Source organism: Lagenorhynchus albirostris, chromosome 12 (assembly GCF_949774975.1).
Source record: "Lagenorhynchus albirostris chromosome 12, mLagAlb1.1, whole genome shotgun sequence".
NCBI classification, from domain to species: domain Eukaryota; kingdom Metazoa; phylum Chordata; class Mammalia; order Artiodactyla; family Delphinidae; genus Lagenorhynchus; species Lagenorhynchus albirostris.
This window is the reverse complement of record NC_083106.1, coordinates 92803489-92819460: the sequence shown is the minus strand read 5'-3', so window position 1 is coordinate 92819460 and position 15972 is coordinate 92803489.

The following is a 15972-nucleotide window of genomic DNA, read 5'->3' as shown; positions in this document are numbered from 1 at the left end:
CACCACACCTCCTTCCCACGCTGTCATCTTCCATCCTGCTCCTCTTTACCCCAGCACCCCATTTACGGCTTAGGCCGGCACTGGTGCTTCAGCAGGCAGCACCTCTAACACCAAAGCTATGGACACCACACTTCCTTCCCAGGCTGTCATTTTCCAGTCTGCCCTGTCTCCAATAGAACCACTACCCATTTCACACCGCTGTTCCAAGTTCTGGGAACACACCACCCAGTGATAGCAATGCCTCAGCCCATGCCTCGACTCATTTACCTGCAACGTGAGCCAACAGACAGACCAACACTTCAAAGTTATGACAGAAAGTTGAGTAAGTTTATACGCTTGGAATTTCATTTATTATTATTAACAAGCACAACTGTAGTGCTTAGACTATAACAAGTACTATTCTAAGGGCTTACCAAATATTAACTCACTTATTCCTCATAATGGCAACCCTAGAGGTAGGTAATATTCATAATGTTCACTTTTCTGGGGGCAACTGAGGCCCAGAGACGTTGAAGAGCTTGCCTAATGCCACACAGTAAGTAGGTGGCAAAACCCGGGATTAAAACCAGACCGTCTAGACTTTCATCACTTTGCTGTGTCACCGTACTATAAGTTGTGGTTAGGGAAGGAACTCAATTGACAAGACTCTGAACTAAAAGGAGAAGGGAGAAATGAGAAAATGAGTGATCCTAGAAACTAGAGTAGAGTTAGGCTCAGAAATTTCTGGTGATGAGACCCGGAAGAAGAAGAACTTGGTTGGAATATTAACTTGGGGTAGTATCTGAATCCATGGAGAAATGGTTTTGTTTTCTGTAAAATTTAGAAAGGTCAGTTGGATGAAGATTAATGAAGACAAAAGTAGAAAGGAAAAGAAAAAGGTGCCTTAAGGGAGACATAACCGCTTCCCTCTACGTAGCCACAGGTGGGGTCCTGTGGGAAAGGATGGAGCTCTCTCTACCGGGTTGGTCACCAGGCTGAACAAGGAGAAACATGGCAACCATTGTACTGGTTTTGATGATCTCTCAAAACCAAGGCTTCAGTTTCCAAGAACGACCTACGGTAGCATAACTAGTGTGTGTCACACATGCCACTAAGTGTGTTTCCAGTCACACATTTTAATTGGAGAACTACTTCCTATGAGGTAGGCATCAGTTCCCTATGGCTGCTGTAACAAATGACTACAAATGTGCTTGCTTCTAACAAAACACACTTCTTTTCTTATGGTTCTGGAAGACAGAGGTCCAAAACCAGTTTCCCTGGGCTGAAACCAGAAGTCGACAGGGCCATCCATCCTCCTTCTAGAGGCTCTAAGCGAGAATCTGTTTGTTTCCTCGCCAGCATTCCTTCACTTCTGGCCACATCAATGCAACCCCAACTTCGTCATCACATTCTCTTTGGAGTACAAATCCCCTCTGCCTCTCTCTTACGAGAACACCAGTGGTTATATTTGGGCCCATCCAGGTAGTCCAGGAGAATCTTCCCATCTGAGAACCATTACTTTCATCCCACTGGCAAAGTGCCTTCTGCCATTTAAGTTGACATCCACAGGTTCTGGAGAGTAGAATGTGGACATTTGGGGGCAATGGTATTATTCAGTCTACTACAAGGTAGATACTATTATCTTTCTCAGACGTAGGAAATGACGTTTAGGGAAGTAGCTTGTCTCAGGTCTACAATTTCCAGAGTAGAGACTTAAATTCTGCCACTGACACTTTAGGACACACCCTAAACAACTTGAATCTGTGTCCTTAACTACTGCATAATCCTTGGTTAAGAGTCACACTTAGGTATCAAGACCCAATTGAATACAACACAAGTACTGTCTCCTCTTTCACTATGTTTGCCTGGTGTACTGATGAATCTTGCCCAGAGCAGAAGAGTTCAGAAAATTGTTATGCAGGTTTACGAAGAGAAAGCATTTACTGTTTGACGTGCCCGGAATAACGGAAGGCTTTTTCAAATAAAATATGCCCCCAAATAGTCAAGTGTCACAACAGAGGTAACCCCGTGGGAGTCACGAGGAGACTAAAATTAGCTCCAGTTGTGCAGGAGAGAAAAGTTTCACTGAAGGCAGGTGTAGTTCAGCCAAGCCCTACAGCACAGAAGTAGGAATGTGGGTATGTACGAATGGGAAAGAGTTTAATGCAGAATGGATGAGAAATATGCATTCGACCTATTCTAAAACAACTGGCTTATTAACTCAGTAAATCGATTTAGTCAGTCAAACTAGCTTTAGCTGATTACTTATCCAGGGAATAGCTGTTTAGAGTAATTTTTGTCATAGAACAGTAAATATGGTTGAACTATAGCTTTAGGCTTGCTAAGTGAAATAGATTGCTCTAGATGATTTTCAAGTGACTTACTTGGTAGTACTCACGAAATTGGGGGTTAACAATTGCTTAAGAAAACAAAGAGAATTGATTTTAAATAAAGTACTTACTGTGTGAACTATCTGTTCAGTAGCTCATGTTAAACGGATGTTTATAATCCCCATTGGACAACCAACTACTTTTTTGCAAATGGCAATGTGAATTGCTCTCGCATAAACTATAGCAATGACCACCTATCTAATTTGTTGTCCAAACCAGAAATCTTCTAACAATACTGGTGTCCTAATAAAAATAAGCACGAAGGGAACACACACTGGGTGTCTCCCGTGTGCCTGTGCATGCATCTATATCTCACTGAAGCCCCATAACAGCCCCCAAGAGAGGGACTCTGAGTGTCCCCATGCTGCTTGTGGAGAAACAGGCACAGGAAGGTTCAATAGTCTATCTACCTAATATCACACAGAGGGTGGGAGAGCCCGTTTTTAAAGCACCTGCCTCCAATTCCAGGTGCCAGGAGCCAGGCTCAGCCTACAGCTCTCTTCTGCTCGCCTGGAGGTGAAACAAGGTGTCATGATTAGTCAAATCCCGGTCTTCACTCATCAAGGTAGCTTGAACACCTGCACGTCCTCCAAGTAGCATGTAGCATAAGCAATAAGATGTTTGCCCCGTGATCGTCCAGGAACTTGGAATCAGCTGTGCCTGGTTAGGCTGAGCTGGTTTAGAGTGGAGAGGACCACCCATCTTCCACCTGGGCAAGTGCCTTTTGACCTCCTGCCATCAGAGGGCCGAAAACTCCAGCCTGAGAATGTGCTGAGGCCTGTAGCCTAGTTACGCCAGCTCAGAACAATGATGAGCACACGTTTTTCCAATCACCTTTCCTCATGCTCCCCATGCCTCATACTGCCCTGGCTTCTTTATTCTTTATCCCACAGATACCCAAAGCCCCTTGCCTTTGGGGAGGCGGATTTGAGACCTATTGTCACGTCACGTCCTCGCTTGGCTGCCCTGTGAATAAACCTCCTCTTTGCTGCAAACCTCAGCATTTCAGTGTTTTGGCTTGCTGCGCCTCAGACGGAAAGGTTGGGAGCAGTGGTACAGGACCCTTGCATGTGAGGGAAGCTGGTTCCTAGTAGTCACATTGCGGATGTTTTCTCCTCTCGGGGTGGGGGTGGGGCAGACATCCTGCTCTTCCGGAAAGGGAGAAACACAGGTGCCAAACCCTTGCCCTCAGCGTCACCGTCACCTAGGAGCTTGTTAGAAGCACAGAATCCAGGCCCCACCCAGAACTACTGAATACCAGCCTGCATTGAACAAGATCCCCAAGAGAGGCATACCCATATTAAAGTTGGACAGGCACCAAGCTGTCATCGTCTTCTCCGCAGCTAATGAAAACGAAGCAAAGATTCATCCCGAGCCGACTCTGCCTCAGTCACCTGGATATCCCATGAGCTCATTTAATCCTCCCCAGAACCTGCAAATGAGACTGAGGGTCAGAGTGGTCTAGCACCCAAGGTTCCATAAAAGGACATGACCAAGGCTCACTGGAGCCCAGACCTCCAAAAAAGAAGGCCCCTGAGCACAGCATGGCACCACCACAGCCCAAACCGTGGGCCTGGAGGGTAGGCCAGGCTCCCCACGCAGAGTTCACACCATTCGACAGATGCCCACAGCAGACCACAAGGCAATATGAGAAGTAACTTCTGATTGTGGAATCTCTGAATTTTGAGATTGAAAGAAAACAATCTGTTTTCGGGGGATGGTTAAAACAGTTCTACCAAGGAGTAAAGAGAGGGCATCTCAAGGCTCCTTCTGGACTAAGAATTTAAGGCCTACTTATTGAGAAATGCTCCGTGCATTTGCTCAGCCCTACGTCAAGATGAAGTTCTCTGTGCCCTAGAAGCTTAGGTTCTAAAAAGGCCACAGAAATGGGTGAGACCTAAAAAATGCCAGAACAATGCAACGGCCTTAATCAGACTGTCTTTGCTTTGCCTTGCTTACAAGTCACTGACTTTAAACTGAATATGGTGTCATGTCTTTATGTTTCTTGAAGCTTTTTTTTTCAAAAGATCATATAAAGATTTTCTTCCATGGTAAGACTTTTATATTGTATTTTTCTTAAACTGGACTGTGGTACATTTACCCTCCATCAGATGATTGCTTATAACTCACCTTGCTTTGTTAAGAATACCGCTAGAGGCTTCTATGTCCCTACTAAAGAAAATACAATTTCAGGCCCATTGAAACCAATGAAAATCCAAGATTTCAGAGCACAAGATAATGAAAATTCTCTCTATCCGCGTCTTTTACTGCTTTTAATCTGTTAACAGTCCCTAAGTGTGTCAGATGAAAGGTACTGTCGCGGGAATTGACATCATTAACAGCATTCCATACAGGTAAGTCTTGATTGTTCCAAGTTCTCAAAAAGTTGGACATATTTACTGCCTCTATGACATCTCTAGGGTGTGTGGAAGAAATATAAAAGAGGCCTGTACAATGTATTTCTCCAAATATACACACAAATAGTTTGCACATACAAACAGGGAAACCTTATAAATAACGTATGGGGAGCAAAGGATTGTCGGTAACGGAACTACTCATTTCGAAAGACAACACTGTCACCAAGTGTCCCCTCACCAAAACTGACTGGGAATTTTTAGGGGCCACCAAACCAGAGATGGAGATTTTTAGGCACATTCTTGCCAGAAAAGAGAGCCTAGGGCATAAACCACTCAACTTGTTGGCACGAATGCCAGGGCAACCCAAGCAAGTGGATATACAAGCCTACGTAACGCTTGGAAGTAGGAAGCTTTGGGGGACTACACCTGGGCTGGTACTGGCCTCCCTCCCCAAAGGGACAAGGAGAGCAGAAACCTGGATGGAGTCAAGAGAGAGAACAAAGAAAGGCAAGGCTGGGTATGGAGCAACGTGTGGATCCAGGAGCATGTGTCTCAGAACTGCCGGGGCTCTGCAGACCAGCTGCATCCCCATTCTCCTTGACCCTCATGGGTATAATGAACTCAGGATGGGCGCATCCCGGCTGCCAAGTCACTTCCACCTGTCCATGGAGTTGACAGTTACTTGCTCACAGTGAACCAACCTCTCTGGACCTAACAGCTACTGCAGGAGGCGGTAGTGGAGAACAAGGTGACGACAACGACCAGATGCGAAGGAGGAAGAGACGTTCAGCGGACCGACTGGGTGGACTGATGGTGTGGGGTTAAGTCTGCAGAGCTAAAGGGGCCAGATGTAGAAAAGGGAAGGGGAACCATGAGGATATGGTCAAGCCCCATCGTACGGATATTTCATCCATATGTTGTATGCAAATCCCATTCAATTTGCTCTGAGTGAACAAGAGAGAACAAAATTATCCTTTAAACCATGTCAGTGACTTTATTTACCATCTCATTTGATGAGCTCATAGCCCAGGGTCAGAGGGAAATGGGAGCTGTGAGTCTGCCATCTCTCAGGAAGTCTCAGGCCTCAGAGGCCCCTCAGAGCCAAACTACCTCACCTTTTGCACTTTTCAAGCAACGTTATTCCTAAGTGTGAGTCACCCTCTTCATCAGGTTCTCCAAGAAACAGCAATCTCTCCCAATGAGAGAGGAAAAATGGGCTACTTTGGCTTGCTGAGGCACAATATGTAGTTCTCCAAAATGGTACCTGCCTGGGGATTTTTCAAGAAAATTAAGCATCAGTGGTGATTTGTTTGTCTTCACATAACGTATGACCCAGATGTGCTGAGAAATAAGAAAAGGACGAACGAATCAAGGGCGGCTGATCCAAGGAGGCAAGGGGCAACTTCCACAGCCTACGTGGAAAGCTAGAGGGAGGGAACATCCAGCTGGTGGGAGCTGAAGACAGGGGCCAGTCCTCCTTGGGCTCGGGATGCCACCCCCTCTTCCTACATCTTCATGCTCTCCTTCTCTGTGGCCCCTCCCAGCCATATTAAAGAGCCACAAGGAAATGCTCTCCTCCATTCCATTCTCCTGTCCTCCTATCCACCCCTCCCTTCTTTCCCTTTGCCATCAATTTCTTGACTTGCCCCCCATTTCTCCCCTCCCATCCACACTGCAGTCTGGTTTCTGCCCCACTACTCTCGTGAAACTGATCTCCTTGAAGCCCCCAATGATTTCTCCGTTGACAAGTCCAGGGCACTACTTCTCAATCCTTATCTTTGTGACCGCCACGCCGAGTCAGATCTTAAACAACGTCTCTGTCTTGAAAATCTCTTCCCTTGGCTTCCGCGCCACCTTTCCTTTTCTTTCCATGAGACCGATCACAACCAGTGCTGCGGATTCCATCGAATTAAGGAATGCTGTTGCCTACATGTGTGAATGAGCTCAAGTGAGTAAAGTACTGAAGTAGAGGACAGCGAAAGTGAAACGTCTTCATGAATGTCCACGTGGCTGAGCAGCAAGTTAACCTTTCCTGCATGTGCTAAAGAAGAAGAGTTGGGTTTTATTTTATTTACTTTTCCCTGGACTGTGTTGAATGACTATCATCTACAAGTTCAGGCTCCTTTTGGCTGAGGATTAATGCACTGGGAGAGCTGAGAGAAAACTGAACAATAGAGCTGTCTTTTTCTTGACCAGTTCACCTTAGTTTCCCAAACTCTAAGTCTTTCCCGAATTCTTTCTCCTTTTTAGTGTAGTAAAAGGAACATAACACAACATCCACCATTTGGATCATTTTACAATTCACCGTACCATTCAGTGGAATTTACTACTGTCACAATGTTGTGCAACTATCACCACTGCCGAGCTGCAAAACATTTTCATCAACCAAGAGGAAACCTACACCCATTTTAAGGAGTCATTCCCTATTTCCCTCTCTTCCAAACCCCTGGTAACCACTAATGTAGAATCTTTTCTGTGTGTATGGATTTGCCACTGCTGGACATTTCATATAAATGGAACCATACAATATGTAGCCTTTCATGCCTGACTCCTTTCACTTAGTTGCATCCATCATGTAGCATGTATCAGAAATCCACTCACTGTTATGGCTGAATCCTTCATACCCTTTGAATACAAAATTAAACATACGCTGAGAATGAAGCTCTGTTTTAATGGCACATCTATGAGGCCAATTCATTGAAAGAAGCTGAAGATGGAGATATTGTTGTGAAATGATAATCGTTGAGAAGCCTCAGCCAATTGGATAACGAAAAGTTTGGGAAATGTTGCAAAAAATTATCTGCTTTGTATTAAAAGCCTATTAAACAAGGATGCAGGAGATTGTCTTTTTCTTGCAGGTAACTTAAATGAGGCAGAAAGAAATAACTGCCCTTTAAAACACATTTTGAAAGGATTTTATTTATTCTTAATAGACGAATGGGAGTACAGGAAGTTCACATCCAATATGGACTCCCTGTCCAAACACTGTTTATCGTTCTAGCCACCACTATCGAATTATATTTCTTGAGAGTAAGGCAGCTCAATTCCTGCATATTACTTTCTAAAATTCATCCATCAAATCCATTAATACAGTATAAACAAGAGTTGTTCAAGTTTAAGTGCACTTCAAATATCAGGTATAAAGAACCCCCAGTAAGAAAAAGAATCCTATATCTCTTGCCAGAATGTGGTCAGCTCTGGGGTGCTCTGCTAGCTGAAAGACACATTCATTATTAAGGGGATAGAGGCTGTTTAAGTGGGATGAGAGCCAAAAAATTTTAACTACATATATGTGTGAAGAACAGTGCTAGGTTATCTCATATTCTATATCAGTCAAGGCTCACCATTTTACATACGTGAAAAGCAAAGTTAAAAGTGTATTAGTAGGGCTTCCCTGTTGGCGCGGTGGTTAAGGATCCACCTGCCAGTGCACGGGACACACGTTTGAGCCCTGGTCCGGGAAGATCCCACATGCCACGGAGCAACTAAGACCATGTGCCACAACTACTGAGCCTGCGTGCTAGAGCCCGTGAACCACAGCTACTGAAGCCCACGCACCCAGACCCCGTGCTCAGCAACAACGAGAAGCCACCACAATGAGAAGCCCGCGTACTGCAACAAAGAGTAGCCCCCGCTCACCGCAACTAGAAAAAGCCCGCGCACAGCAACGAAGAGCCTAGGCAGCCAAAGATAAATAAATAAATACGTCTATTTTTAAGAAAAGTGTTTTAGTAACTTACTAAAAGGCACGCAAGCAGGAAACGTGAGCAAGAATTCAATCCCAAATCTGTCACACTGAAGTTTAAGCTAATACTTGAGATTAATAAAAGCAGCACTAATTAAAAGTTCAGAGATATTTTTTATTTCATACTTTCACTAACGCTCTTTGGAGATAAATCATGTCATTTATATGGGCCTTAGTTTTCACAACTTTAATAGTTGGAAGCTTGACTAGATGATCTGTATGTAGTCTTCCAATTCTAAAATGTTCCACTAATTTGGATTGCTACAATAATTGCCCTTGCAATACATGCATGCTGCCACCAAGTAGCAGTAGAGACTACTAGTTCCTTTTTTACCCCTAGTGGGGGTGCATTTTGACAGCAGACTTATCCGTCAATAGTACAACCTGTTAGTATAACTATAAGATAACAAAATAATCTGGTATTCTTTCCTGTAAAAGAGAAGCTTTACATTGTGTCTGTGAATCGTACCAGAATCACCTGTAGGTTTTTAAATATAGAGGAAATCCTGAACCCATTGAATGAGACTCTTCAGAGACAGGACTTGGGCATCTGGAATTTTGGGTTCCCATCATTTGTATATTTTATTTCATTTCATTTTTGCCTACGTACAATATTTGTCACGTCCTTTTGAATCTTTAAAACTTTCTTTTTGTTTTAAATTTTAGAATATTCCATAATCTTCACCTACTTTTCATAAGGTGTTATCTGTTATGTTTATTCGATCTCGTGCTTCTCCCGGTTAAGACTTCTTTCTTTCCTTTTTTTTTTTGTTTTTTTCGGGGCCCTGCCTCATGTCTTGCAGGATCTTAGTTCCCTGACCTGGGATTGGACCCCAGGGCCCCAGCAGTGAAAGCGTCATGTTCTAAATACTGGACCACCAGGGAAGTCCCAAGATTTCAGTTGTAAATGACTTCTTTCCCCACTCTAATTCATTCCTGGGATCAGTTTCATGTTTGGACATTAAAGCAACCTTGCATTGCCAGAATAAAGCTACTTTGATTCTGATATATGATTGTTTTACATACCATGGATACAGTTTGTGCTTCTCTTTACACATTTTGCATGCATGTTCAAAGGAGAAACTGGCCTGTGATTCTATTCTCGTAATATTCTTTATCGATTTTTTTGTTGCTGTTTTAAGATTCTATACTTTATGTTTTATTTATTTATTTTTGGCTGCATTGGGTCTTCATTGCTGCATGCGAGCTTTCTCTAGTTTCGGCGAGCGGGGGTCTATTCTTTGTTGCGGTGAGTAGGCTTCTCATTGCAGCCTTCTGACCCCATGGGCTTCTGACCCCATTCGTCAGTGCTACTTCAGGTCCTCACCCCTTCCCTTCTGACCCTGGGCGGTGAAATCCTCTTTCTGCGGCTGGCGTGCGGCAGAAAGTCAATGAGGCAAGAGTAGGTTTGGAGTATCCAAGGAGCAGAAAGGATGTCAGCGTGTGGAAAACAGAGCGAGCAAATTGGAGAGGAGAACGAAACAGTCAGAGAGGAAACAGAGGCCCAGATTTCTAGGTCTGTGGAGGCACTCTGAGGACTTTGCATTTTCTGTGAAGAAGCCACTGAAGAAATTTGAGTGACATGATCTGACTTATGTTTTAACAAGATCTCTCTGGATGCCACGCTGATTAGAGACTGTAGGAGAGCAAGGACAAGCCCCAGAAGACCAACAGTTGATTCAAAGAAATGATTACTCAAACATGGTCCCCCTCCTCAGTGAAGACGCAGAGCAGCAATTGGCAAATAATGGCCACAAATCAAATCAGGCTCTCAGCCTGGATCTGTGGGACTGTGAGCTAATAATGGTTCTCACGTTTAGAAAGCTTGTTGAAGAGGAAAGAGGAGGAGAAGCTACAGAAACTGTATATGGCCCACAAAGCCTAAGATATTTAAAATCCAGAAAATGCTTTCCAACACCTGACGTAAAGCATGTGGCTGGTAGGAGGTCCTCAACCAAATTTGGAAGAGGAATACATGAGGCAGTTAGTTCCTGAAAACACTGTAAAGTGATAGGTGTCAAGAAACATTTACCCCTTCACCCTTAACCTTCACAAATGATGCCAGTTCCATTGAGCTATTGAAAAATACATTCTGCCTTTCAGAAAAATAACCCAGAGGACATTTTCTCACATACGCAAGGTCATAAACAACTGTCAAGTGAAGTTGAAATAGCAACAAATCAAATAATAACAAAAAACATTTTTACTGATTTTTAAATCTTACAAAGCATTTTCATGTTCATTATCTAATTTAATCCTCCAATCAACGTCATGAGATAGTTATTATTTCCCCATTAGAAATGACCACATATGAAATCCTGAGTGATTGCTCAACAAAAGCTGAAATCTTGAGTGTTACATCTATGAAGGCCATGGTTGGGTGTTTTCCCATGGGAACATTGGATGCTAAAATCCACAGGGATTTTCAGCTCAAGATGGCAGACTAGGAAATATATTTACTTTCTGTTCCTCCTGAAACCATATCTAAATAAAACTGTAGAAATACCAAAATGAATCAACCAATAAAAGCCAAGATATTCTGGAAGTCATCAACCACAGAAAGATTTCAACACATTTCGAGAAGGCAAACAATGAAATGGAGGAGCCATGAATAAAATAATGGAGAAAAAAAGGCTGAGCCTAAGTAAGGTCTGCACAAAGTCACTCAGCTTTTGCTGAGCTCTGGTTATAGTAAAGGGCAGAGGAAAGAAGAGGGGCTGAAAACAAGGAGACAAACGTCATTTTAGGAAAAACACTTCATTTAATGAGCTCCAGGGAACACTCAGCCTGCTGCCATACTAACTCATGAATTACAATGGATTGTTGGTAAGCAAGACAAGAAAACAGGGAAGAAACAAAAGAAACAAAAATCAAGACACTGTTTCTAACTGAACTCTTCTCAAATGAGATCGAGGAATTATGGTTCAATGCCACAGCTGTAAATCATTTCTGCTCTTGGAGAGGTTACAAAGGGCTTATAAAATTTCCCTTGTTTTCAGACAGAATTTAGGTCTGAGCAAAAGCTTTTGTGTCCTCCAACCCCCAAATTTATTGGGGATGGAAGCCCAGATTTGCTGGGACATACCATAAAAAGAATCTCAAGAGCAGAGGGTCAAACTGATTTTGGAATATATGAATTATGCCCAGTGTGAGTTTCAATAGGTTTATATATATATATATACATTTTTACTGATCTATATGATTTTGGGTTCTGAAACTTCTACATGTCACATGCGTGATACATAACAGACAATGTCAGCCCCAGGAGGGAGAAAACACTCCAATGAAGCAAGCCAAAGAAACGAGTTTTAAGCAAGCTCAAGTGATGTGTAGACCAGGATTGTTCAATCCCTACATGTCATGCTGAAGCTTCCAGTGCCTGAATAACATCACATGCTTCCCTTGTCCTAGACAGCCAAGAGTACGTCTCCTCTCTTGGGCATAAGAATCCCTAGAGTTACATATGTGTAGTAAAGAGTGGACCCAGCTGTCATACTCACAATGACCAAATTGTGTTGATCGTACTTTATACCAATACATCGCTCCACGCTGAAGTTGCAATAAATGATATACTTGCTTTCTAGACATGAATGAGACGCCTTACTGGATATACTCCAGGAAGGCCAGAGAAGCTGGCTTCTAATCCATACGGAACAATTCACTGGTGAATTTCTTTCAGGATAGCCCATGATTTATCTAGAATATCATCGTTACATATCTGGATCCTTCAAACTAGACAAAGGGAAAATACGGGCTTCAAGCCTCAGTTAGAAATATGGAATGGTGCCATGCTGACAACTGGTGCTCCCTGACCTGTATCTTCTGAGATTAGAACACAGTGTGGTGGATGACCAATTCATGCGTTGAACAAAAGAAGACCTCCCACAGGGCAGTGTAGCTGTTCGTTACAGGTATGGCACTTAGGGCTAAGTACCATAAGGACTACAAGAAAAAAAGAAAAACAAGTAACACATGAAGCATATACGATAAGGAGGCACCACAGTCCAGAGCACAAGCTCTGGAATCACACAGGCTTGGATCGAATCCCGGCTAAGCCACTACCATCTATATACCCTGAAGGACAGGCCAAGGTTTAAATGTTCTTTTACCAAATTTCAAAAAGGAAGTGAAGAAAGAACCTATCTGCCAGGAAGGGACATCGTGGGCTGCAGCATGCAGTCGGATCAGGGCTCTGCATCTCCTGCTCAGAAACCTTGGCCACCTGGCTCATGGTGATGCTGGCAGCTGAGCAGCCCTGGAGAAGGCGATCCTGTCTCCAGGTCTCGCAGAGGAGCTGGGGAGGTCTGCGGACGAGGTGGCCCACACCCTGGTAAGCTCTGGCTGCCTCCTGCCCTCAGGTCTGAGCAGGCTCTGGCCTCTGGGCCCCGTGGTGGGGAAGGCCTGGCCGATACATACGCAGGGCTGAGGGGCCTGCAGAGCCAGTCCCCAGGCAGGGTGAGCTCTGGAGGAGGCTTCCACAGTCCCCAACAGTCTCCGCATGGTGGCCCATCTGGTGCCAAACACCTGCCACCCACAGCCAGAAGTCCCAGCCACTAGAAAGTCCAGAAGGGGCCCCGCCCTTTGCCTTTGGGCCGGGGTTAAGCCAGCAGCTGGGCTTGCATGTGACCCCTGCCTCACCCCCTGCCCCGCCCGCTCTTTCTGTGACACGTACAATGGATATGTCATAAAGCCAGGCAGAGCCAGTGCTATAAATTCAGAGGAGTTAGAATCTAGGAAGAGGCTCTCCCACTTTCACTCTCTGCTCTCAGATCAGGCAGGCAGTACCTCTAATATGGAAGCTATGGACACCACACCTCCTTCACACGCTGTCCTCTTCCATTCTGCTCCTGTTTTCCCCAGCACCCCATTTACGGCTTTGGCGGGCATCGGTGCTTCAGCAGGAAGCACGTCAGACCCCGAACCTATGGACACCACACCTCCTTCACACGCTGTCATCTTCCATTCTGCTCCTGTTTTCCCCACCACCCCATTTACGGCCCTGGCGGGCATCGGTGCTTCAGCAGGAAGCACGTCAGACCCCGAACCTATGGACACCACACCACCTTCACACGCTGTCATCTTCCATTCTGCTCCTGTTTTCCCCAGCACCCCATTTACGGCTTTGGCGGGCATCGGTGCTTCAACAGGAAGCACGTCAGACCCCGAACCTATGGACACCACACCTCCTTCACACGCTGTCATCTTCCATTCTGCTCCTGTTTTCCCCACCACCCCATTTACGGCCCTGGTGAGCATCGGTGCTTCAGCAGGAAGCACGTCAGACCCCGAACCTATGGACACCACACCACCTTCACATGCTGTCATCTTCCATTCTGCTCCTGTTTTCCCCAGCACCCCATTTACGGCCCTGGCGGGCATCGGTGCTTCAGCAGGAAGCACGTCAGACCCCGAACCTATGGACACCACACCTCCTTCACACGCTGTCATGTACTATTCTGCTCCTGTTTTCTCCAGCAACCCATTTACGCCTTTGGTTGGCATCGGTGCCTCAGCAGTCAGCACCTCAGACCCCGAACCTATGGACACCACACCTCCTTCCCACGCTGTCATCTTCCATCCTGCTCCTCTTTACCCCAGCACCCCATTTACGGCTTAGGCCGGCACTGGTGCTTCAGCAGGCAGCACCTCTAACACCAAAGCTATGGACACCACACTTCCTTCCCAGGCTGTCATTTTCCAGTCTGCCCTGTCTCCAATAGAACCACTACCCATTTCACACCGCTGTTCCAAGTTCTGGGAACACACCACCCAGTGATAGCAATGCCTCAGCCCATGCCTCGACTCATTTACCTGCAACGTGAGCCAACAGACAGACCAACACTTCAAAGTTATGACAGAAAGTTGAGTAAGTTTATACGCTTGGAATTTCATTTATTATTATTAACAAGCACAACTGTAGTGCTTAGACTATAACAAGTACTATTCTAAGGGCTTACCAAATATTAACTCACTTATTCCTCATAATGGCAACCCTAGAGGTAGGTAATATTCATAATGTTCACTTTTCTGGGGGCAACTGAGGCCCAGAGACGTTGAAGAGCTTGCCTAATGCCACACAGTAAGTAGGTGGCAAAACCCGGGATTAAAACCAGACCGTCTAGACTTTCATCACTTTGCTGTGTCACCGTACTATAAGTTGTGGTTAGGGAAGGAACTCAATTGACAAGACTCTGAACTAAAAGGAGAAGGGAGAAATGAGAAAATGAGTGATCCTAGAAACTAGAGTAGAGTTAGGCTCAGAAATTTCTGGTGATGAGACCCGGAAGAAGAAGAACTTGGTTGGAATATTAACTTGGGGTAGTATCTGAATCCATGGAGAAATGGTTTTGTTTTCTGTAAAATTTAGAAAGGTCAGTTGGATGAAGATTAATGAAGACAAAAGTAGAAAGGAAAAGAAAAAGGTGCCTTAAGGGAGACATAACCGCTTCCCTCTACGTAGCCACAGGTGGGGTCCTGTGGGAAAGGATGGAGCTCTCTCTACCGGGTTGGTCACCAGGCTGAACAAGGAGAAACATGGCAACCATTGTACTGGTTTTGATGATCTCTCAAAACCAAGGCTTCAGTTTCCAAGAACGACCTACGGTAGCATAACTAGTGTGTGTCACACATGCCACTAAGTGTGTTTCCAGTCACACATTTTAATTGGAGAACTACTTCCTATGAGGTAGGCATCAGTTCCCTATGGCTGCTGTAACAAATGACTACAAATGTGCTTGCTTCTAACAAAACACACTTCTTTTCTTATGGTTCTGGAAGACAGAGGTCCAAAACCAGTTTCCCTGGGCTGAAACCAGAAGTCGACAGGGCCATCCATCCTCCTTCTAGAGGCTCTAAGCGAGAATCTGTTTGTTTCCTCGCCAGCATTCCTTCACTTCTGGCCACATCAATGCAACCCCAACTTCGTCATCACATTCTCTTTGGAGTACAAATCCCCTCTGCCTCTCTCTTACGAGAACACCAGTGGTTATATTTGGGCCCATCCAGGTAGTCCAGGAGAATCTTCCCATCTGAGAACCATTACTTTCATCCCACTGGCAAAGTGCCTTCTGCCATTTAAGTTGACATCCACAGGTTCTGGAGAGTAGAATGTGGACATTTGGGGGCAATGGTATTATTCAGTCTACTACAAGGTAGATACTATTATCTTTCTCAGACGTAGGAAATGACGTTTAGGGAAGTAGCTTGTCTCAGGTCTACAATTTCCAGAGTAGAGACTTAAATTCTGCCACTGACACTTTAGGACACACCCTAAACAACTTGAATCTGTGTCCTTAACTACTGCATAATCCTTGGTTAAGAGTCACACTTAGGTATCAAGACCCAATTGAATACAACACAAGTACTGTCTCCTCTTTCACTATGTTTGCCTGGTGTACTGATGAATCTTGCCCAGAGCAGAAGAGTTCAGAAAATTGTTATGCAGGTTTACGAAGAGAAAGCATTTACTGTTTGACGTGCCCGGAATAACGGAAGGCTTTTT